Source organism: Siphateles boraxobius, unplaced genomic scaffold (assembly GCF_051911475.1).
Source record: "Siphateles boraxobius isolate OS27281-9 unplaced genomic scaffold, OSU_SipBor_1 54, whole genome shotgun sequence".
NCBI classification, from domain to species: Eukaryota; Metazoa; Chordata; class Actinopteri; order Cypriniformes; family Leuciscidae; genus Siphateles; species Siphateles boraxobius.
The window spans coordinates 551,600-573,950 of NW_027509180.1; the positions used below are offsets into that span (position 1 = coordinate 551,600).

Genomic DNA, 22,351 nt, shown 5'->3' on the forward strand with positions numbered 1-22,351 from the left:
AGTCAAGCGAGTTCGAGTTCGAGTCCGAGTCGAGCGAGTCCGAGTCCGAGTCGAGCGAGTTCGAGTCCGAGTCGAGCGAGTCCGAGTCCGAGTCGAGCGAGTCCGAGTCCGAGTTCTAGTCCGAGTTCGAGTCGTGCGAGTCCGAGTCCGAGTCCGAGTCCGAGTTCGAGTCCGAGTTCGAGTCTGAGTTCGAGTTCGAGTCTGAGTTCGAGTTCGAGTAGCCTACCCCAACTCTACAAATTTCCACGTGTATCTTAAAAAGCGGATGCATCTAGTGTTTTAGAGGAAAATCAAATCAAAGGTGCCTTTTACCCCATTGTACCCTAAAAAACTAAACAATTACACTTGCAACAAATTCATTTGCAGAATACACATATATTTGGCTTAAAATAAGCCTAAAGTGCAAAATAACAAGCCAAATTAAGGATAGCAGGAGTCATTTTCAAGCACAAATAACAAAACATTTGAAGTTAAAAAAGTTGTAATTCCTGTACAGTAGCCATATAAAAAGCTTGTGAAAATGAAAATATTAAATACAATTCAAAATGTTAAATAGTCTGGTTTTATTTATCATTATCATATTTAATGTTTGTTGTTTTATTTCTGTAATGCTGCTTACTATGCATTAACTGTTTTCAGTTACTCTTCAGTAAACTCTTTTTTTTGCGGCTGCTGTGAATTTTTATATTTATATTGTTTTATATAAGACTCTCAACTTGGCCTCGAGGTTTGTAGATGAATGCATGATAAAGATCTACCAGTCAAAATTGCCAAAAATAAACAAACGATGATCAGTGTGGTTACATGAAAAGTCCCTTTCAAGGAAAGCCTGTTCACTCTACGGCTATATTTGCAGCGCCTCCAGGCAGCTGTTTCAGGCTTCATATAATGATAGATAATATCATTATAATTATGTATATAATAGGGGAATCCTGAAATCTCGAAAACTGCTTGCCAAATTCACATTTAAAGCGGCACTATGCAGGAATTCCGTTTTTGTCAAACAGCGACCCCTAGAGTCGCTGTAGAGTACTTGTATTTAACGTTACTGTCATAAATACCACTCACGCAGAGCGTGACAGTCTATGATCTGCACTCATGGCCTCTCCACTTTAAAATAATAAAGTAGCCTAACGCGGTAGGCTACTTTATTATTTTAAAGTGGAGAGGCATTACCTGAGCCTAAATGCCAGATGACATCAATAAAGTTACATCATGTACGTCAAATTATTTCATAACAATGTCCGTTATTATGATGTTGTTAGATATGATTATTGCAATTTATTATAATAGTTTGCAAATTGCGCTCATTTACACTATTTACAACGTGTAGGCTTATTTATGTCCTGATAATTATGTGAGATATTGACAACTGTTCTCATGATAATCGCAGGAATCAACTTTAACAATGAAAGCCTGAGCGAGTGGGACTCTTGTCCGGTTCCTCGCGCTGTCAGATTCTCGTTACCTTTTTCTAGACTCTTCCGACCGCGCTTTCTTCGTTTTTTTCTCCATTCTGAAAACGCAGGTCCGATATTTACTCGTGTCTGACTCCTTGCTCGGTCAGTCTGCCGTTTTCTCTTTCTCTGTTCTTCCGACAATACTTTCCTAGCTTTCTGCTTCTTATATGCCGGTTTAGCCATGACGATAGTTGTTCTTATAGCTAGCCGGATCCTGGATGGGGGCGTGTATGCGTGTAATGTGTGCAGTGCCGTAAAGCAATTCATTACATCGCGAGAGCTGAAATCACGCGATACTTCCTGATGCTGAGGCCGGCGGTCCGCCGGCCCAAAGTTGCAAGTGCGGTTTTTCCACTCACAGGCACCAGAGGGGGGCGAAACGACCACCATTCAACCCGAAAAGAGTCATATAACCATTCTAATAACTCTGAAGCTGTTCAGTTAAGCTAAAAAAAAACTGCATAGTGCTGCTTTAAATAACATATTTCAAATCAGCGACAAAATCTGATTTTGTTGATCAAAAAAGTTTTTTATGATCAAATAGCGTTAAAAAAGGGAACTGGAGCTTCTCACTGCAGTGACTTTACCATTGACTTCCATAGTATGGAGAAAAATAAATAAATCAGTCAATGGGGACCTTTGACTGTCTTCATTTGTGTTCATCAGAGGAAAGAAATTCATCGAGGTTTGGAACAACTAGAGAATGAGTAAATGATGCCCGAAGTTTCATTTTTGGATGAATGGTCCCTTTAACACACTTTTTAAATTCTGTTTAAAGCACACAACATGTAAATCTTTAAGTTGCGGATTACGTGCTCAAGAGAGCCGAAGTAAAAGTGCAAACAAAGACTCGTTCGTTGGTTTCTGATGAAAAGGAGAGATATGCAAATGACGAGATTAGTAATTTTGGTAGTATTGTGGCGTTATAAGCATGAATGCAAATACTATGTAAACCACCTGAAGTAATTTCTGCTGAATCCTGCGTTCTGACATGTACTCTGGATATTTACAAAGCAAAAGGCAAATCACAGAGACAACCATCAGTCATAGAGTTTATATCAGAGCTGGTCAAGATCCAAGACTGGTCAAATATTAGACACCAATATCTGATCACAGAGTGACATAATCATGAGTATTATTATATATTGGACATTACACCATCGTTCAGCCAGAAATTATCAGTGACTTTCTTTCTTCTGTGAAACAAGAAGATCTTTTGAAGAACATTGGGAACTAAACAACATTGAAACACATTGACTTTCACTACATGGACACATACACAAATGTTCTTCAAAATATATTCTTTTGTGTTCCACTCAAGAAAGAAAGTCATGACTACTTAAGTTTACTTAAGTTTAATTAGTAAACTTTGAGTCTTAAAATTCTCAAGTTCTCATGTGTTTCAGACTTTATTCTTAGACAAGCTTCAGTAAAGGTTATTTTTTTACCTGGATCTTTGCTGTTTTTCAAAGTGTTGATTATTGGTAAATTGCATGGAAACCAATGGGGCTCAGATTGATCCCAACACCATCATATTCCCCCAAATCTGTACAGCCTTCGCATGCACATTCATGACTCTAAATGAGTATTAGTCACACATTTCACAAGGAAATAAATAGTTTAACTAGTGATTTAACTGAGAACGTTCTCATAACTTTGGCTGATGTTCTGGCAAGGTTCTCTCAAAGTTATGAACAAACGTTCCTCAAGTTACGTTAATGTCCGAATCTAGTCTTTATTAATGTTCTCAAAACATTAGCACAAAAAAAAACATTATCTATAAATCGTTGTGAATTACCTAGAGTAATAATAGTAATAATGGCATGTTCAGTTAATTGTCTTCAATAATAATAGAAACAGTTTAAAATTGCTATTTTTTATGTTGTTCAGCTTTAAGAAAATATTTCCCATAATGCTTAGTGGGAGACAAATCACGTTTGAGATTTGTGCTGGCTACTGTATACAGGCCACCAGGGCACCATACAGACTTTATCAAAGAATTTGCTGACTTTCTATCAGAATTAGTATTGACTGCAGATAAAGTCCTAATTTTTGGTGATTTTGATATAGATCCCTTTTGCGCCGGCGTCACAATTACGTCACAGCGTTAGCTGGAGGCAAAACAAAGGGGAAACTGGAGGCGGCCAATACAAACCAGCACAGATTCGGCTACATAATAAGGAGCTTTAATTATTATTATTATCATTATTAAATGTCATCTTGTTGTGTTGTTAGGTGCTAGAATAAATTAAAAATGAATATGCTGTATCTGGAATTTTTATTTCTAGAAAATATTCACATCATTAAAACATTGTCTACATTGTCGTCTTCTTGGCGCTGGCTAGGCAGAACTGCGGATCGTACCACACAAGTCTTGTACATGACCATTCAGCACATAGTTATAGGCATCTAAAGATTTATATGCCCTCAGTTTCTCTTTACGCTCTGTTTCTCTATCGGATAAGTGTAGAAGTCAGGCCACTCAACCGGAGGTAGCCTAGCGTTAACGTTAATCCTGTCAGATCATGATAGATATGATCATGATGTTCAGAATCAGATATGGGTCGGCCAATCTGGTTCCGTCTGTTAAAATTAACTTTTGCAAATAACAATCGCAGTCCTGGATAGTGAGTAACCTTGCACATTAAGATAAAATCGGATTTTCTCCAGCCATTGTTAAAAAACAAGCTAACAAAACTTGCAAACTAACGTTAGTGAAGCGGCCAGAGAGATCGTTCTGCCTCCACCTAAGCTCCGCCCACATAAAATCGTCATCATGTTTACCAACTGAAAAGGGGTCTATACATATAGATAATGAAAAAGATGCATTGGGATTGGCATTTAAAGAAATTCTTAACTCTATTGGAGTTAGACAACACGTGTCAGGACCTACTCATTGTCGTAATCATACTCTAGATCTAATATTATCACATGGAATCAGTGTTGATGCTGTTGAAATTCTGCAGCAGAGCGACGACATCTCAGATCATTATCTAGTCTCATGTAAATTACATTTAGCCAAGGCTGCAAAGCCAACTCGATGTTACAAATATGTTAGACCTATCACTTCTGCCACTAAAAAATGCTTTATTAATAATCTTCCTGATCAGTTTCATCGTCTCAGCATCCCAGATAGCTTAGAAGAACTCAATATTGTGACAGAATGTTTTAACTCTCTCTTTTCCAGCACTTTAGACACAGTTGCTCTGTTGCGCTTAAAGAAGATTAAAGAAAATAGTCCAACGCCGTGGTACAACGAGCACACACGGGCCCTTAAGAGAGCAGTCATAAAAATAGAGCACAACTGGAAGAAAACAAAACTAGAGGTATTTCGCATTTCATGGAAAGAGAGCTGTTTAAAAAGTATCAGCACACAGATTACACACTAAATATCACCAATAAAACAGTGAAAAACTGAGCGAAAGAAAACAAGATTTACTGTCACACTGAAGTACATGAACTCAAGACATGTTAATAAAGAACAGAATTTCTAAGGTCTTCTATTGTCTTGTTTTTTATCAAGTAAAAGTCTTTTAGTATAATTGTACAAACGTCCACCTTCAGCTCGTACTTCAAGCATCTTTTTGCTGCACTGATTTTCATCAAGTAAACGTAAGAATATATTGTTAGTGATTTTTTAGACCAGTGTTGCTCAACCCTGCTCCTGAAGGGCCCCCAACCCTGCACGTTTTCTCCCTAATCAAACACACCTGATTCAACTCATCAGCTCATTATCAGTTGGGGATATATATGTGATAATGAGCTGATGAGTTGAATCAGGTGTGTTTGATTAGTGAGAGAAAGAAAACGTGCAGTGATGGGGTCTTTCAGGAGTAGGGTTGAGCAACTCTGGTCTAAAGGTTCAATAAAGCGTTCCGTTTAAAACATTGGATATTTTTGACTCTTCTTTCAGTCCTCAGAGGTCTAGGCCAGAGGTCTTCAATCCTGCTCCTGGAGGGCCACTGTCCTGCAGAGTTTAGTTCCAACCCTAATCAAACACACCTGAATCAGCTCATCAAGCTCTTCAGGATCACTTGAATATACAAAGGCAGGTGTGCTGAAGCAGGTTGGAACTAAACTCTGCAGGACAGTGGCCCTCCAGGAGCAGGATTGAAGGCCTCTGGCCTAGGCGCTCAGTCCTCATAGTTGGAGCAGATGAAGTTGAGCGCGCGTGTTGGAGGAAGGCTGATCCAGCGCTGATCTCCTGCCGTCTGCATGGCTCTGACTCTGCGCTCGTGACTGCAGTCTCGAGGTCCGGTGCCGTCGCCCGTCGCCCAGTTCTGATAACACACCACCTTGCCCCGCAGCCACAGCCACATGTCCATGGCGCAGTAGTGATGCAAACCCAACCACACGGCCGGCGTAGAGGCGTTTCTGGCCACGTTCTTCACGCGCCGCTCGATCTGCTCGCTGGTATCTCATGGCTTCAGCCCAGCTCAGGTTCTGCTTGATGAGGGTGAACTGATCTGGAAGAGACATTGACACAGATTTGATTCACAAGCTTGAGATTGAATTCTGATCTCAATTCTATGTTGATTCACTGGGATGTTCTGTATCTTTCAACATTCCTTCTGATGTTCATTCATGTTTATCTGGTGCTGTAACTAGTAGTAAAGAGGCACTACAGCAATCTGTCACCATACAGTAACGTGATGAAACTGACAGAATTTGAAAGCTGAGACTTTGTTTCATATCAAAACTCACAAAGCTGATTGTGATTATTGGATGTTTAGTGAAGTTTTGTCAAGCATCAACTGAAAACAGCTTCTAAAAGATAGATTCTTGAGATTTAAGAATCAATATCACTTCAAAATCTATATTTTTAACTGAGCCGTAATAATGGTGTTTTCTTATTTTACACAGCTAAGTCTGAAGCATGGACTCACCTTCATAACAGACGAATGGAAACAGTGAGTCACAAGGCCAGTCCTCCCACTGGCCCTTTCTCTGTCCACTGAACACCATCACTGTGGCGTTCTCAAGCGCTTCGTTAGGTTCACCAGATGCCCAGTTTCTGAACGCCTAGGGACTCTTATCGGACCATTCCCATGCGTCTCTGAACAGGCCGATCCAGACTGAACTGGCCCCGCTGGTGTTCATGACCTGCTGAATCAGCTGATTCTCGTTCTGGTTCCTCACGCTGGTCAGATCCACATGATTCGCTCTACAGAAGCTCTGAGCGGATCTCCAGCTCCTCGTCTGCAGCACAGGGACCAACCCTTTACTAGTGTCTGTGTAGGAGCCATACACTGTGTTTGTTTGGGCTTTTATTATGTTTTCTCTTTTCTTTGCACTACTTGTGTACATGCACGCGCTTCATGACGTCATCGGTTACTGTGGGCGTGACCGGGGGTGTGGTGTCTGTATTAATGTGCGTGTGTGCTCACCTGTGGGCAAGCTTGGGTTTGGATTATGGCTGCAGGGTGAGCATGGGGAGAAACTTTCTGTTGACCGTTACCACTGTTGTTCCCATCGATACTAACATCTATCACTGATTTCTCTGAGGTACCGTTGCACTGCTTACAACATGCATCACTCAAAGTAAGTGATTGGTTTTCTATGTATGTGAAATCGCGTAATAAAGAGACTTAATACGTACAATGGTTCAGCGTGACGCGTCTTCAGTGTAAATCCTCATGTTTCAGCCTGCTGCGGCGTTCGAGTTGTTTTGGTTGGTTTTGTTTTTGTTTTAGTAATATACGCCGCAATATTTGTCAACAGAAAGTTGTTTGTTGCGCGGTTTTAAACGTATTGTCGGGACAACACTGGATGTTTGCGATCGTTTCCAATGTTGAATGCGATCGACTAGCCAGCGCATTAGGACTCGCGTAAGCCCATTCATTCACAAATTGGCTGTTACTATGCTTATTTTATCATCACAGTTGTCTTTTATTACAAGGTCTAAACATTGAACATTGTGGATTGTCTTTTAGGAATCAATTGCATTCCCTGTTAGGCTCAGCGGTACTTTCGCATAAGGTGATTGGACTGTTTGTTTTGTTTTGGGACTTTTTTGCAGTGTTTTTGTTCGTGTGTCAAGCGGGTGAAGCATTGCGCTTGGGAGTGCCGCCGTAGTTCTGGTTCTAAGACGATCAGTCTGGTTCAAGACTATCGGTATTTAGGTACATAAATACCCACCGCTAGTATGCACAGAAGACTAGGGTTGAGTTAGTTTAGCTTCAGTGAATAATTTAGAGGGAATCAATGACAACGCATTGTACCTTGTTCATATGGAAACGTAAGTTATAAAAAGGGTGCTGTTTTTAGCAGTTTATTAGCAGATATTTTTGGTGATTATTTTGTAAACGAAAATGGAGTCGACTGGTACCAGGTCAACTGAGAAAAGACAAGTAAAACTTACACCCAAGGCTTTTGAATATAAATTAGAACGGCTCCAAGAAGAACGCCAAGCAAAGGTAAGAAAAATGAAAGATGCAATAAGAGAAATTAAAGACCTAATGCAAAGTGTTGGAAATGCTGAAAAAATACGGTCTTGTATTGAAAGTTTGTCGAGTTTGTTCACAGAAGCAAGTCATATTCATGGTGTTGTGGTTCCTATGCTCCCACCTGAGGAACAAGAAAAACAAAATGCTTGGTTTTACAGTGTTGAAGACCATAAAACTGCTTTTGTGGAGGAGACAAATAAATGGCTGCTGGAGGCGCCAGAGGCACCAGCAGAGGGCGTTGTTGCACCATGTTTAGGATCTGCTGTTTTCGACGATGAGGCATGTATAGGTAAACCCGTGGAAAATGTAGATGACGACGTTAGGCCAAGTGATAGTGTGTCTAATGTGTCATTGAGGTCAAAGAGATTCAGTACAGTAGTGAGTAAACCCATGTCTACTACATCATCAGCCAGAATAAGAGCTGAGGCTGAGACGGCTGCTCTTATGGCTCGTCAAAAGCTGCTGAGCAAAAAGCATGCCCTGGAGGAACAGCAGGAAGTGTTGAGGAGAAAGAAGGAGGTGCTGGAGATGGATATGGAGCTGGCAGCGTCTATGGCTAAAATGAGTGTGTTCAAGGTTTTAGAAGGATCTTGTGCGTCTCATGTTTCTGTGGATTTAGATGGGATGAACTCTTATGTGGAAAGAGGGAAAAGCACACAGTTGAGCCATGAAGCTGCAATCTTTGTGCCTGAGTTTAATACTCAACCATTGGTGTCAGAGTTGGTAGATGAAGTTTCGCGTCCAAGTTATGCTTCTGTGAGGTCCAAAACATATAACACAAGCCAGTTGCCTACTGCTGCGACCTCGGCCGGTCGGTTAACTTTGCCTACTCTGCCTGCTGCTGTGACTAGAGTTGATCAGCACACTTTGCCAGAAGGTGTTTCTAATCCACCCATTACTCACCTTCAGTATGGAGCTGCACCTGTAACCGTGAGTGATTCCAATCAGCGTTTTCTCACAGTTTTAGAAAGGCAAAATCAAATCACGTCTTTATTGGTTGGACAACAGTCACTTTTTCTCTTGCCTAAGCGAGATCTACAAGTTTTTGATGGAGATCCACTGCAGTATCAAACTTTCATAAGAGGATTTGAACATAACATTGAAGCGAGAACACAAAGTCAGACGGATTGTTTGTATTACCTCGAACAGTATACGAGAGGTCAGCCCAGGGATTTGATCCGGAGTTGTCAACATCTGCCTCCGTCCCATGGTTATAGTAAGGCAAAATCACTACTTCAGGAGCATTTTGGTGATCCATTTAAGGTAGCTTCTGCCTATATGGACAAGTTGCTTTCCTGGCCGATGCTTAAGGCCGAAGATGTCAAGGCTTTACGGGCCTACAGTTTATTGTTGCGGGAATGCTGCAACTCTATGGGAGTTTCTGCAAGTGACCTGAACGTACCTACGAATATGCAAATCATTGTGAAAAAACTGCCTTATAAGCTGAGGGATTATTGGAGAAGTGTGGCCTGCGATATTTATGAGAAGTTTCATCGTAGAGCTACGTTCTCAGATATTGTAGAGTTTGTTGAGAGGCAAGTCAAGATGGCGAGTGACCCTCTTTTTGGAAATATACAAGAGACATTTGCGAGTGGAAGAAATGAAGTAAAAATGGTTCGGTCTCAACCTAGTTCAAAGGTTAGAGGCAGTAGTTTTGCTACTACTGTAGCACCTGCTGTGAATAATATGGAGCCTGGGTTTAAAAGGGAGAAGAACTCGCTAGCGAAGGTTTGTTTGTTCCCTTTCGTTGTCACTCCGAGTTACGTCGGATGACGACGAATGGGGTTTCGCTTAGAAAGCCTATCAACTTCGAGTATTACAAAACGAGCCAATGGCAAAGAAATGCCATGGGTCTGCGGAATTTGCATGGCGTAACTCCGCCCCACCTCGTGGGTATAAAAGGAGGAAGCCGGCAGCAAGCAGATATGTTTTCGCTTCGGAGCCAAGTGTATTCTTCTCTCCACAAGCCATCTCTGAATTGTCAGCTTTACAAACGAGTACCTCGAGTGTTGGTGTGACGGCGATCTACGGCGAGAGCGTGCTTCCTGCTGATCTGTTGCAGTGGTCTGCCAGTCGGTGCGTTTCTCCCCGGGTGCTTCAACACTTGAGTTTTCTCTCACTAAAAGAGCTTACACGTGGCACGTCTTTTTAAAGATGTCTCGCCCGTGTACTTCTGGTTGCGGCAGATTGGTATCGGACTCTGATGGGCACGAGCGTTGCATAGTATGTTTGGGCATTGATCATGCTAGAGCAGCGCTCGTGGATGACTCATGTTCTCTCTGTGGGAACATGACCATCGCGTCATTACGGTCGAGACTCCGTGAACTCGCAAGAGTAAGAGTCCCCTCATCCACCCCCCGTCCTGCGGCTGGTGGCCAGGGTGATCTGAGGGTTACGGTCTGGAACAAGGCGCCGACTATGTGTCCGCGACCCCAGCCCCCCTCTTCAATGACGGTGCCCGCTAGTGAACTGCTGATTCCCGCGGGTCTACCCTCTGGTGGCCCGCGGGCTTCAGTTGAAGCTACAGAGGAAGATGCCATGTCTGTTGCAGCATCACTAGGCGGGTTTGACTCTTCTGGAAGTGAGGGCTCGTCACAGCTGCCACCTTCCGGTGTGCATACGGCTGTGCTCGAGTCTGATCCGGAGATGACGGCCATGCTTTCCCGGGCAGCCGCGAGCATCGGACTTGAGTGGAGGCCTCCACCCTGTCCTGAGCGCTCGCGGCTGGACGATTGGTTTTTGGGTAAGGCCGCCGACCCTCGTCCTCGGCAAACCCCAATACCTTTCTTCCCGGATGTGCATGATGAGATCTCGAAGTCCTGGAAGACCCCCCTGTCTTCTCGGGACCGCTCGCTGGTCTCATCCGCCTTTCCTCCCCTCGATGAGGCAGCTGCCCGTGGGTACACTGGGCTTCCCCCGGTTGAACGCTCTGTTGCCATGCAACTATGTCCGCAGAGTGCTTCTTCTCGGGGCGAGCCTAAGCACCCATCCAAAGCCTGTAGATTTTCGTCGACCCTGGTGGCGAAGTCTTACAGAGCGGCGGGACAGGCGGCTGCTTCACTGCATGCTATGGCCACTCTGCAGGTCTACCAGGCCCAGATGCTCAGAGACATGCACGAGGGTAGGACAAACCCAGGGCTCTTTGATGAGCTGCGCGCCGCGACCGACCTTGCTCTCCGGGCGACGAAGGTTACCGCGCGCTCCCTGGGTTTGGTGATGTCCACAGCTGTGGTCCAGGAGCGACATCTGTGGCTGAACCTGGCTGACATACGGGACGCTGAGCGGACCCGTCTGCTTAACGCCCCCTTGTCCCAGGCCGGCCTCTTCGGCGGTGCAGTTGAAGACTTTGCCCAACAGTTTTCAACTGCCCAGAAACAGACCGAGGCCATCAAACACATTCTGCCCCGCCGGCCCGCTGCTGCCTCCACCTTGCCGGCCGGGCAGACGCCTCGACCTGTTTCCCGCCGAGGGCGCCCTCCTGCGGCTCCCGCCCCTCCCGCCCGGACCACGCAGCAGCCTCCACCCAGGGCCGGTCGCGGAGGAAGCCGTAAGAAGGCGCCACAGCCCTCTCCTGCCCCGCCCCCCGCTAAACGCCGGGCCAAGCGGCGCTCCTGAGACGGGCTGCTCAGGGATGATGATTGTTTCTCAGGAGGTGGTAGCAGGACCACTCCTTCCCCCGGTGGAGGGCCGGGGGAGAATCTTTTGTTCTCCACTCCCCGCTGCTCACCCACGGGTGGGCAGCACCCTAATGTGGTTAAAGACAGAAACAATCCCCTCTTCCCTGAGCTCACAGAGTTCTCGGGCGACACAGAGCGCCGCCCACAAGCCGTGCTCTCCTCGCCCCCCTCTGTCCCAGAGGCGGTTGACACGGCGTGCCGTCCACGGACCGCTTCGCCCCTGTCCCTCTCTGTCGCCAGACCCCTGGCAGAGCAGGCCCCCGCGGGACGACCAGCCTGGTCCTCCCCTGGCCCCCTCTGCCAGGGTGCGGTTGCTAACTGTGCCCCCTCTCCGGGCCGCTATGCCGTCCACATCTGGGCCAGTTACTCCGCCTCGCTGCCCCTCCGGGGGGACGCCTGTGGCCCGCATGATCCCGTTGGTTCAGTTCCTGGGAGCCTGGCTAGAGCTTCCCCGTCTGTCCCACTGGATCGCGCGTACCGTCAGGCTCGGCTATGCGATTCAGTTCGCACGGTCTCCTCCCCGCTTCAGGGGAGTCCGCTCCACTTTGGTCGGTGGCAATGCCCCTATCATGAGAGCAGAGATTGCCACCCTGCTGGCGAAGGGTGCAATCGAGACTGTCCCTCCAGCCGAGATGAGGTCCGGCTTCTACAGCCCCTACTTCATTGTCCCCAAGAAAACCGGTGGGTTACGGCCAATCCTGGACTTGCGCGTGCTGAACCGCTCCCTTCATCGGATGCCGTTCAAGATGCTCACCGCCAAACGCGTTTTCGAATGCATACGGCCCCAGGATTGGTTTGCAGCGATCGACCTGAAGGACGCCTACTTTCATGTCTCCATTCTTCCTCGACACAGACCGTTCCTCCGGTTTGCTTTCGAGGGGCAGGCATACCAGTACGCGGTTCTCCCTTTCGGGCTAGCCCTGTCTCCTCGCATCTTCACGAAGGTCGTCGAGGCGGCCCTTGTTCCCCTTCGAGAGCAAGGGGTTCGCATCCTGAGTTATATCGACGACTGGCTGATCCTAGCTCACTCTCGAGATCAGGTTTGCGAACACAGGGACCTAGTGCTCCGGCACCTAGCCCGTCTGGGCCTTCGGGTCAACTGGGAGAAGAGCAAACTTTGCCCCGTGCAGAGGATCTCTTTTCTCGGTATGGACATCGACTCGGTCGCCATGTCCGCGCAGCTTACGAGCGAGCGCGCGCAGTCACTGCTGACTTGCCTAAGACAATTCGAGGGCAAGAGTGCGGTTCCACTGAAACTTTTTCAGAGGCTCCTGGGGCATATGGCATCTGCAGCCGCGGTCACGCCGCTCGGATTGCTTCATATGAGACCGCTTCAGCTTTGGCTTCGCGACCGAGTCCCGAGGTGGGCATGGCAACACGGCACGTTCCGAGTACCAGTTACTCCGACCTGCCGTCAGTTCTTCACCCCGTGGTCGAACCTCGATTTTCTCAGGGCCGGTGTCCCCCTGGCTCGAGCTTCCCGGCATGTTGTTGTCTCAACAGATGCCTCCACCACGGGCTGGGGCGCCATGTGCAATGGACATGCTGCTGCGGGCTCCTGGACAGGACCCCAGCGGCTGTGGCATGTCAATTGCCTCGAGTTGTTGGCAGTACGCCTTGCCCTGCACCGCTTCCGGGCGTTGCTCAGGGGTCAACACGTACTAGTCCGCTCAGACAATACCGCCACTGTAGCGTACATCAACCATCAAGGTGGTCTACGCTCCCGCCGTATGTCACAACTCGCTCGCCACCTCCTCCTATGGAGTCAGAAGCATCTGAGGTCGCTTCGAGCCATCTTCATTCCCGGAGCGCTGAACTGTGCAGCCGACGAGCTCTCACGGCTTCAGCCCCTCCCTGGAGAATGGCGACTCCATCCCCAGTCGGTTCAGCTGATTTGGGACCAGTTCGGGGACGCGCAGATAGATCTGTTTGCCTCTCACGACTCGACCCACTGCGCCCAGTTCTATTCCCTGACCGAGGGCACGCTCGGCACGGATGCTCTGGCGCACAGCTGGCCGCAGGGCCGCAAGTATGCGTTTCCCCCAGTGAGCCTTCTTGCGCACACTTTGCGCAAGGTCAGGGAGGACGAGGAGCAGGTCATTCTGGTTGCCCCTTACTGGCCCAACCGGACCTGGTTCCCCGAACTAGTACTCCTCGCGACAGCACCTCCCTGGCCGATCCCTCTGAGGAAGAACCTTCTTTCTCAGGGACGGGGCACCCTATGGCACCCTCGTCCCGATCTTTGGAACCTCCACGTGTGGCTCCTGGATGGGACGAGGCAGGTTTGAGTACCCTACCACCAGCGGTGGTGGCTACCATCACTTCCGCTAGAGCGTCGTCCACGAGACACGTCTATGCGTTGAAGTGGAACCTCTTCGTCAACTGGTGCTCTTCTCACCGAGAAGACCCCCGGAGATGCTCGATCAGTGTTTTGCTTTCCTTCCTTCAACAGGGGCTGGAGCGAAGGCTGTCTCCCTCCACCCTGAAGGTCTATGTTGCCGCCATTGCCGCACATCATGACCTCATAGAAGGTAAGTCGGTAGGGAAGCACGACCTGATCATCAGGTTCCTGAGAGGAGCGAGGAGACTAAATCCTCCTCGTCCTCCTCTCGTTCCCTCTTGGGACCTCTCAGTGGTTCTAACTGCCCTGAAGAGTGCTCCCTTTGAGCCCCTGCAATCAGTTGAGCTTAAGTTCCTGTCGATGAAGACAGCGCTTCTGGTTGCACTGGCCTCCATCAAGAGGGTTGGGGACCTGCACGCATTCTCCGTTGACGAAGCGTGCCTGGAATTTGGGCCGGCTTACTCTCACGTGTTCCTGAGACCCCGGCCTGGATATGTGCCCAAGGTTCCTACCACTCCCTTCCGGGACCAGGTGGTGAACCTGCAAGCGCTGCCCCCGGAGGAGGCAGACCCAGCCTTGGCACTGCTCTGTCCAGTACGCGCCCTCCGCGCCTATGTAGACAGGACGCAGTGTTTCAGGACCTCAGACCAGCTCTTTGTCTGTTATGGTGGGAAGCTGAAGGGAAAGGCTCTCTCCAAGCAAAGGTTGTCTCACTGGATAGTGGACGCCATTGCCTTGGCATACCAGCAGCAAGGTCGACCGTGCCCCCTTGGTGTGACCGCCCACTCCACCCGGAGTGTGGCATCCTCTTGGGCTCTAGCGCATGGCGCCTCGCTAACAGACATCTGCAGAGCTGCAGGCTGGGCGACACCTAACACATTCGCCAGATTCTATAATCTCCGAGTGGAGCCTGTGTCCTCTCGTGTACTCGCTTCAACCAGCTAGTACCGGACCCGCTCAGGTGTCTTCGCTTGCTCGCCATTCCACTCCACGGACTGGATACGTGCGATATTTTTCTCAGGTGAGCTTCTCCGAAAGCCCTGAGCTCCTCCAGCACTCCTGACGTCGGCGCCAGTGTCTATTGCCTGTGCGTCGGCTAGGTGCCTCCCGTGTGCATGGTCCCTCCTCTGAGCGACCCCCACATGTGTATTTCCACTGTAAGCCTCTCTGAGCGTGTGTCTTTCCCTTGGCAAGCCACCTTGCCACCCCTGGGGTTGAAAATTTCCACCTGCGGCTGGACACCCCAGTGTTTCCCATATGCTTCCTTCGGGTCATATGTGTATTCTCTAAGTCCCCCCCCTCCGGGCTGGCATTAATTGCATACTTCCCCTAGCTTGGGATATGCTTCCCAGTGTACCTTGGTATTCCTGTGTTATATGGAGTCCTTTGTCCAGGCTGACAGGGATCTCGATTTACGCAGGGCACTGGAAGACAGCTGAGAAGGTGGCGTGATTAGACTGGTAACCCCATTCGTCGTCATCCGACGTAACTCGGAGTGACAACGAAAGGGAACGTCTACGGTTACGTATGTAACCCTCGTTCCCTGAGTAGGGAACGGAGACGTTACGTCTGCCTGCCACTTTCCGCTGTACCGCGGGGATCGCCTGAGCTCAGTCTTGGCTCCTCAGCGAAGAAACATATCTGCTTGCTGCCGGCTTCCTCCTTTTATACCCACGAGGTGGGGCGGAGTTACGCCATGCAAATTCCGCAGACCCATGGCATTTCTTTGCCATTGGCTCGTTTTGTAATACTCGAAGTTGATAGGCTTTCTAAGCGAAACCCCATTCGTCGTCATCCGACGTAACGTCTCCGTTCCCTACTCAGGGAACGAGGGTTACATACGTAACCGTAGACGTTTTGTGGGGCTGGGCATTCGTTAGATGCTTGTTTCAGTTTGGATAAAAGAACACAAGATGAGAAAATGTCCTTTCTGAAGGAGAACCGTATGTGTTTTGGATGTCTGTGCGTTGGACACATGAGTAAAGACTGCAGAAAACGTATGACATGTAAAGTATGCAATAATAGGCATCCCACGTTGTTGCATATCCACCCCACAGCAAAACCAACGAGTCCGACTCAGGCCAATGGTGGCTTGAATATGGCCAGAGACGGTGCTGTGGTGTCTGTTCAGTCTAGTGGCTTGACTGGGGCCGGTAAGCAGGATTGTACGCTCTCTATCTTACCTGTTCAAGTGAAATCTAAGAGGGGGCAAGAGACCGTGGTCACGTATGCGTTTTTGGACCCAGGGAGTACCGCCTCGTTTTGTACAGAGCGACTCATGACTCGACTCAATCTTACAGGGAAGAAGTTGGGAATTCTCCTTAGGACTATGGGACAAGAGAAAGTGGTTGACAGTTACAAGTTGTCAGACTTGGAGGTCGCCGGGCTGGACTCGAACAACTTCTGTGGCCTGTCTTAGATTTTTACTCAACAGAACATGCCGGTTCATCGAGGTAACATTCCAAGCTCAAAGGACCTTCAAAGATGGCCGCACCTAAGACACATAAAGATACCAGAGATCAATTCTGATGTGGATCTTCTGATTGGCACCAACGTTCCTCAAGCTCTGGAACCGTGGGAGGTGGTTCGTGCAGAGAATGGGGGCCCTTATGCGATTAAAACCATCCTGGGTTGGACGGTGAATGGCCCGCTTCATGGAGATTGTCATATCAATGAACAATGTTTGCAGCCTGACATTACAGTTAATCGGATCGCAGTGGCGAGGCTTGATGAGCTTTGGGAGAAGCAGCTGAAGGTGGATTTCCCTGAAACTCTGCAGGATGAACAACCTGGTCTGTCAGTGGAGGATAAGCGCTTCAATGAGTTGGTCTCAGAGTCTACTAAGCTCATTGATGGTCATTATAGTATTGGTTTGCCAGTGAAGCAAAGACACTTAAAAATGCCAAACAATAAGACAGTGGCAGAACAGCGTGCATTGAGTCTTAAAAGACGTTTGAATAAGGATCCATCTTTTAGCAACGATTACATCGCATTCATGTCCAAGATGTTGGTTAACGGCTATGCAGAGAGAGTTCCAACCGAGCAGTCGACCCGTTGTGATGGAAGGGTATGGTATATACCTCATCATGGGGTGTATCATCCTAAGAAAAAAAAACTGCGGGTAGTCTTTGATTGTGGAGTGACGTTTCAGGGGACATCGTTGAACTCACAGCTTCTTCAGGGACCTGATCTCACAAACTTGTTAGTGGGAGTGCTTACACGATTCCGTAAAGAACCTGTAGTGCTCATAGGAGATATTGAGGCCATGTATCATCAGGTCCGAGTGCCGGCTGAAGACTCTGATCTGTTAAGGTTCTTGTGGTGGCCTGATGGAGATTGCAGTCGGGAGCTGGTGGAGTATAGAATGACGGTACACCTGTTTGGTGCTACTTCCTCTCCTAGTTGTGCATGTTTCGCCCTGAGGAAGTGTGCTGAAGACAATCAAAGGTTCTTTAGTTCTAATGCAGTTAACACGGTCCTGCATCATTTCTACGTTGATGATTGTTTGGTGTCCATTGGCTCTGAAGAGGAAGCAGTCTTTCTACGTCGAGAGCTTAGTGCCTTGTGTGCGGAAGGTGGGTTTAAGCTCACAAAATGGGTTAGCAACCGATGCACTGTTCTCGCTACTATTCCTCAGGATGAGCGCGCTATGGAGGTGAAAGATTTGAATTTGAATAGTGATGCTCTGCCCATAGAGTATGTCTTGGGTGTACAGTGGTGTGTTCAATCTGACTCATTCAAGTTTAAAATCACACTCAAAACTCATCCACTCACAAGAAGAGGAATCTTGTCCGTGACGAGTTCGATCTATGACCCTCTTGGTTTCTTGGCACCTGTTGTTTTGTCCGCCAAGAAAATCCTCCAAGACCTCTGTAGGAGAAGTTTGGGATGGGACGAACCTTTGCCCTCTTCAGTGACTAAAGAATGGACAGCTTGGCTGGAAGAGCTTCACGAGCTTGAAAGTTGGGAAGTTAGTAGATGTTTAAAACCTTTGGACTTTGGTTTTCTTGTCTCTGCTCAACTTCATCACTTCGCAGACGCAAGTGAGGAAGGGTTTGGGACTGTGACTTACCTGTTGCTCCATGATGATAGAGGTCAAACCCACAGTGTATTTATAATGGGAAAGGCACGAGTAGCTCCTCTAAAACTTGTCACCATTCCCCGGATGGAGCTGACTGCCGCGGTGATGGCTAGCAGAATGGACAAGTTGTGGAGGAAGGAGCTGCAAATGGACCTTCAAGAGTCGGTTTTTTGGACGGACAGCACTTCTGTTCTGAAATATATAAACAACGTGACGTCCAGATTTAAAATCTTCATATCAAACAGAGTGTCTGAAATATTGAAAATATCCAATGCATCCCAATGGAGGTATGTGAATACGTTAACCAACCCTGCAGATCTAGCCTCCAGAGGTGTTAAAGTTCAGTCATTGCTAAAGACTGGTGCATGGCTCTGTGGTCCTGATTTCCTTCATGAGCCTGAGAGTAGTTGGCCCCAAAATCCTGAGACCTTGGAAAACACTCTGATTGGAGACCCGGAGGTCAAGGCTGTGATGGTGAATGCGGCTCAGGTTGAGCAGGTCAGTCCAGTGGAGAAGCTCATTGATTACTTTTCCTCCTGGCTCCGTCTTAAAAGGGCTGTTGGTTGGCTTCTCAAGGTTAAGACCTTACTTTTGTCTATGGTACGACATCGAAAGCTGCTGAGAGGAAACCTTTCTGAATTGGACCAAAGTTCTGAGCAGTTGGAAAAAGAACTACAGGTCCAGATGGAAGGATTTAAGGCTCAAGTGCCAAAGGGTGTTCTGTCTATGGAGGATATGGTTGTAGCGGAGTCAAGTATTATCTGTTTTTGTCAAAAAACAATGTTTCCGGAGGAACTGGCCAATTTGAAGAAAGGAGAGTGCGTAAGGAGGACGAGCCACCTCTACAAGCTTAACCCGATCCTGGATGGTGATCTCATTAGGGTTGGAGGACGGCTTAGTAGAGCAGCTATGCCAGCTGAAGCAAAACATCCAGTTATACTGGCTAAAGATAAACACATCTCCAATCTTATTCTCCGTCATGTACACCAAGTAACAGGCCATGGTGGACGAAACCACATGCTTTCTCATCTGCGTCAGAAATATTGGATTCCTGGTGCTTGTGCCGCCATCAGAAAGGTTTTGGCTAAGTGTGTCATCTGTCGTAGATTGTCTGCTTCACCTGGACATCAGAAAATGGCTGACCTTCCTTACAACAGAATAACTCCTGATGAGCCTCCCTTCAGTAGAGTTGGTTTGGACTGTTTTGGACCATTTGAAGTTAAACGTGGAAGAGCTGTGGTCAAGAGGTATGGACTCATTTTCACGTGCTTAGCGGTGCGAGCCATACATCTTGAAGTTCTGTCTTCTTTGGACACAGACTCCTTCATTAATGGTTTCAGAAGGTTTTTGGCGAGACGTGGTCAAGTCTTGGAAATCCATTCGGATAATGGCACTAACTTTGTGGGCGCTGAGCGTGAATTGAGGAATGCCATTGAGAATCTGAATCATAACCTCATCAATGACGAGCTGTTACAAAAGAATGTGAAATGGGTTTTTAATCCCCCAACAGCATCCCACCATGGAGGTGCTTGGGAAAGGCTAATTCGGTCAGTCCGTAAGGTGCTAAACTCTATTTTGAAGACTCAGACACTGGATGAAGAAGGCTTGGTGACAGTGTTCTGTGAGGCTGAAGCTATTGTTAATAGCCGCCCTTTAACCAAGGCATCAACAGATCCTCAAGACTTGGAAGCCTTGACTCCTAACCATCTACTTCTGCTTAAGTCGCAATCGCTGTTGCCACCAGGATTGTTCGAGAAGGAGGATGTTTATGTTCGCCGTCGCTGGAAGCAAGTACAGTATATGTCGGATTTGTTCTGGAAGCGCTGGGTGAAGGAATACCTTCCTGGACTTCAGGAGCGCCAAAAGTGGAATACTGCCAAAAGAAACTTTGCCCCAGGGGATCTCGTGGTGCTGGTGGACGATATGGCACCTCGCAATGCTTGGATTACAGGAAGAATTGTGGATACTGTTCCGGACAAAAATGGACTGGTGCGAAGTGTACGGATTAAAACTAAGACAACGTATCTGACAAGGCCAATAACCAAAGTCTGCCTTCTGCAGGAAGCAGAGGAGCAGTGAAGATCTTTGGATATAGCGGACATGAACTTTGACATTAACAGGACCTTTAAAGGACTAACACTTCACTTTGCATTTCTAACTGGTGTTTGTCTCCCACAAGAGGGTTGTAGTGGTGGTCAATTATTACTATAAAATAATTGGGGGCCGGAATGTAGGAGCCATACACTGGGTTTGTTTGGGCTTTTATTATGTTTTCTCTTTTCTTTGCACTACTTGTGTACATGCACGCGCTTCATGACGTCATCGGTTACTGTGGGCGTGACCGGGGGTGTGGTGTCTGTATTAATGTGCGTGTGTGCTCACCTGTGGGCAAGCTTGGGTTTGGATTATGGCTGCAGGGTGAGCATGGGGAGAAACTTTCTGTTGACCGTTACCACTGTTGTTCCCATCGATACTAACATCTATCACTGATTTCTCTGAGGTACCGTTGCACTGCTTACAACATGCATCACTCAAAGTAAGTGATTGGTTTTCTATGTATGTGAAATCGCGTAATAAAGAGACTTAATACGTACAATGGTTCAGCGTGACGCGTCTTCAGTGTAAATCCTCATGTTTCAGCCTGCTGCGGCGTTCGAGTTGTTTTGGTTGGTTTTGTTTTTGTTTTAGTAATATACGCCGCAATAGTCTGCATGCCAAGAGAAAATCAACATCATGTGAGAATACCCTCATTTAGGTGTTCCGGGTCAAAAATGACCCGCCTTTTAAATTGCTTATAAATCTCTACTTATGCTTTATTATCACCAAATATTGGGTTCGATCTTTTTGTCAGCGCTTTTTCTTTCAATTAGCACAGATTTTGTATTTCATCTTGGATCTGACTGATCCTAGGCCTTATTGATCTGAACTGATGTTTTTCAGATTTTTTTGAGGAGAATAAGCTTGATTGAACTCTTTTCATTTAAAAATGGATGAGCATGAGCTCGGATCAATGAGACCTAAGATTAATCGGATCAGCAAAGAAACACAAAACCTGTGCTAATTGAAAGAAAACAAGAAAGCAAAAAGATTGAATCCAATATTTGGTGATATGAATGCTGATTTTCTGCCCTTGTCATGATTGAGTGCATGAAAGTTTAATACTGTCAGAATGTTTTCTGTTGAATATGAACCCCTCACCGTTGTAGCAGATGAAAGACCTTTTTGCTGTGCAGTTATCGATGCGCCACAGTCCGTCCTGGTTCATGTAAGCGCAGTCCAGGCTTCCGGCCGTCTGGTTCGGCGCCCAGTTGCGATACAGTGTGTAGAAGGTGGGATCGCCCCGAGACCACCTCCATTCACTGCTGAGAGTCTTCCACAGCTCGATCCAGAAGTCTCCATCCGTGATCCTCAGCAGATCGCTCAGGTCTCCGCTGTTGCTGACGGTGGCCAGATCACGGTAGTTCTGACGGCAGTATCGCTGAGCCTCGGTGCAGTTCACGGACCTCCGCACAAACTCATACTGACGCGGAGACGACGAGCTGAAGACAGCTGCGAAGGGCAAGAGTTCGTTTCAGACAACAACATTAGGACGCATTACATCCATCAAAAGTGACAGTTATAGATTCCAGTTTCAAATAAATGCTGTTCTTTTGAACTTTCTATTCATCAAAGTGTCAGTTTCCACAAAAATCTGAAGCACCAGAACTGTTTTCAACATTGATAATAATCAGAAATGTGTCTTAAGCAGCAAATCAGCATACTGGAATCATATCTGTAATGGTTTTGTAATAATATCTCACTGTTTTTACTGAATTTTTTTATCAAATAAACGAAACCTTGGTGAGCAGAAGAGACTCTTTCAGAAACACTAACAAATCTCACTGTCCTCCAACAGTCTAAGTGTATTTATAAAGAAACAGACACACATCTGTACCTGAGAGCAGAAGCGTGATCAATGCAGCGTCCAGGTCCATTTCTGAGGAGTTTGTGTCTGTCTGATCACTATCAGATCTCTCTGTCATCTCTCTCTCTAACTCTCTATCTCTATCTCTCTCTTTAATTCTCTCTCTCACTCTCTCTATCTCTCGCTCCACCCATCAAACACCATCCAATCACACATGAGACAGGCTTTATTCACTGCCACCTCTATCTCTGTTGCCTGCAGAGACAGTTTTGACAAACTTCATGACTAGATTAAAGCATCTGGACCTGATGGGATAATAAATTAAATAATTCAATGCGTTTGTGTTTGCCAGTCACATCTCTGATTCATCTGGATTCAAGGACTGATAATAGCCATCATCTTTATTAATACAGATCAATATCATTCCAATAACTTCAATAAA

General features: G+C 47.0%; 1 pseudogene across 1 annotated transcript; it reads right to left on the reverse strand.

Moving 5' to 3' along the window:
• Window positions 1-5,588: 5,588 nt before the first annotated feature.
• LOC143714387 (macrophage mannose receptor 1-like) lies at window positions 5,589-21,979 on the reverse strand (annotated as a pseudogene). Its single transcript, XR_013195478.1, has 4 exons — window positions 21,940-21,979; window positions 21,204-21,554; window positions 6,347-6,691; window positions 5,589-5,926 (listed from the first exon to the last, which is right to left on the reverse strand). The product of XR_013195478.1 is annotated as a macrophage mannose receptor 1-like (transcript).
• Window positions 21,980-22,351: the final 372 nt, after the last annotated feature.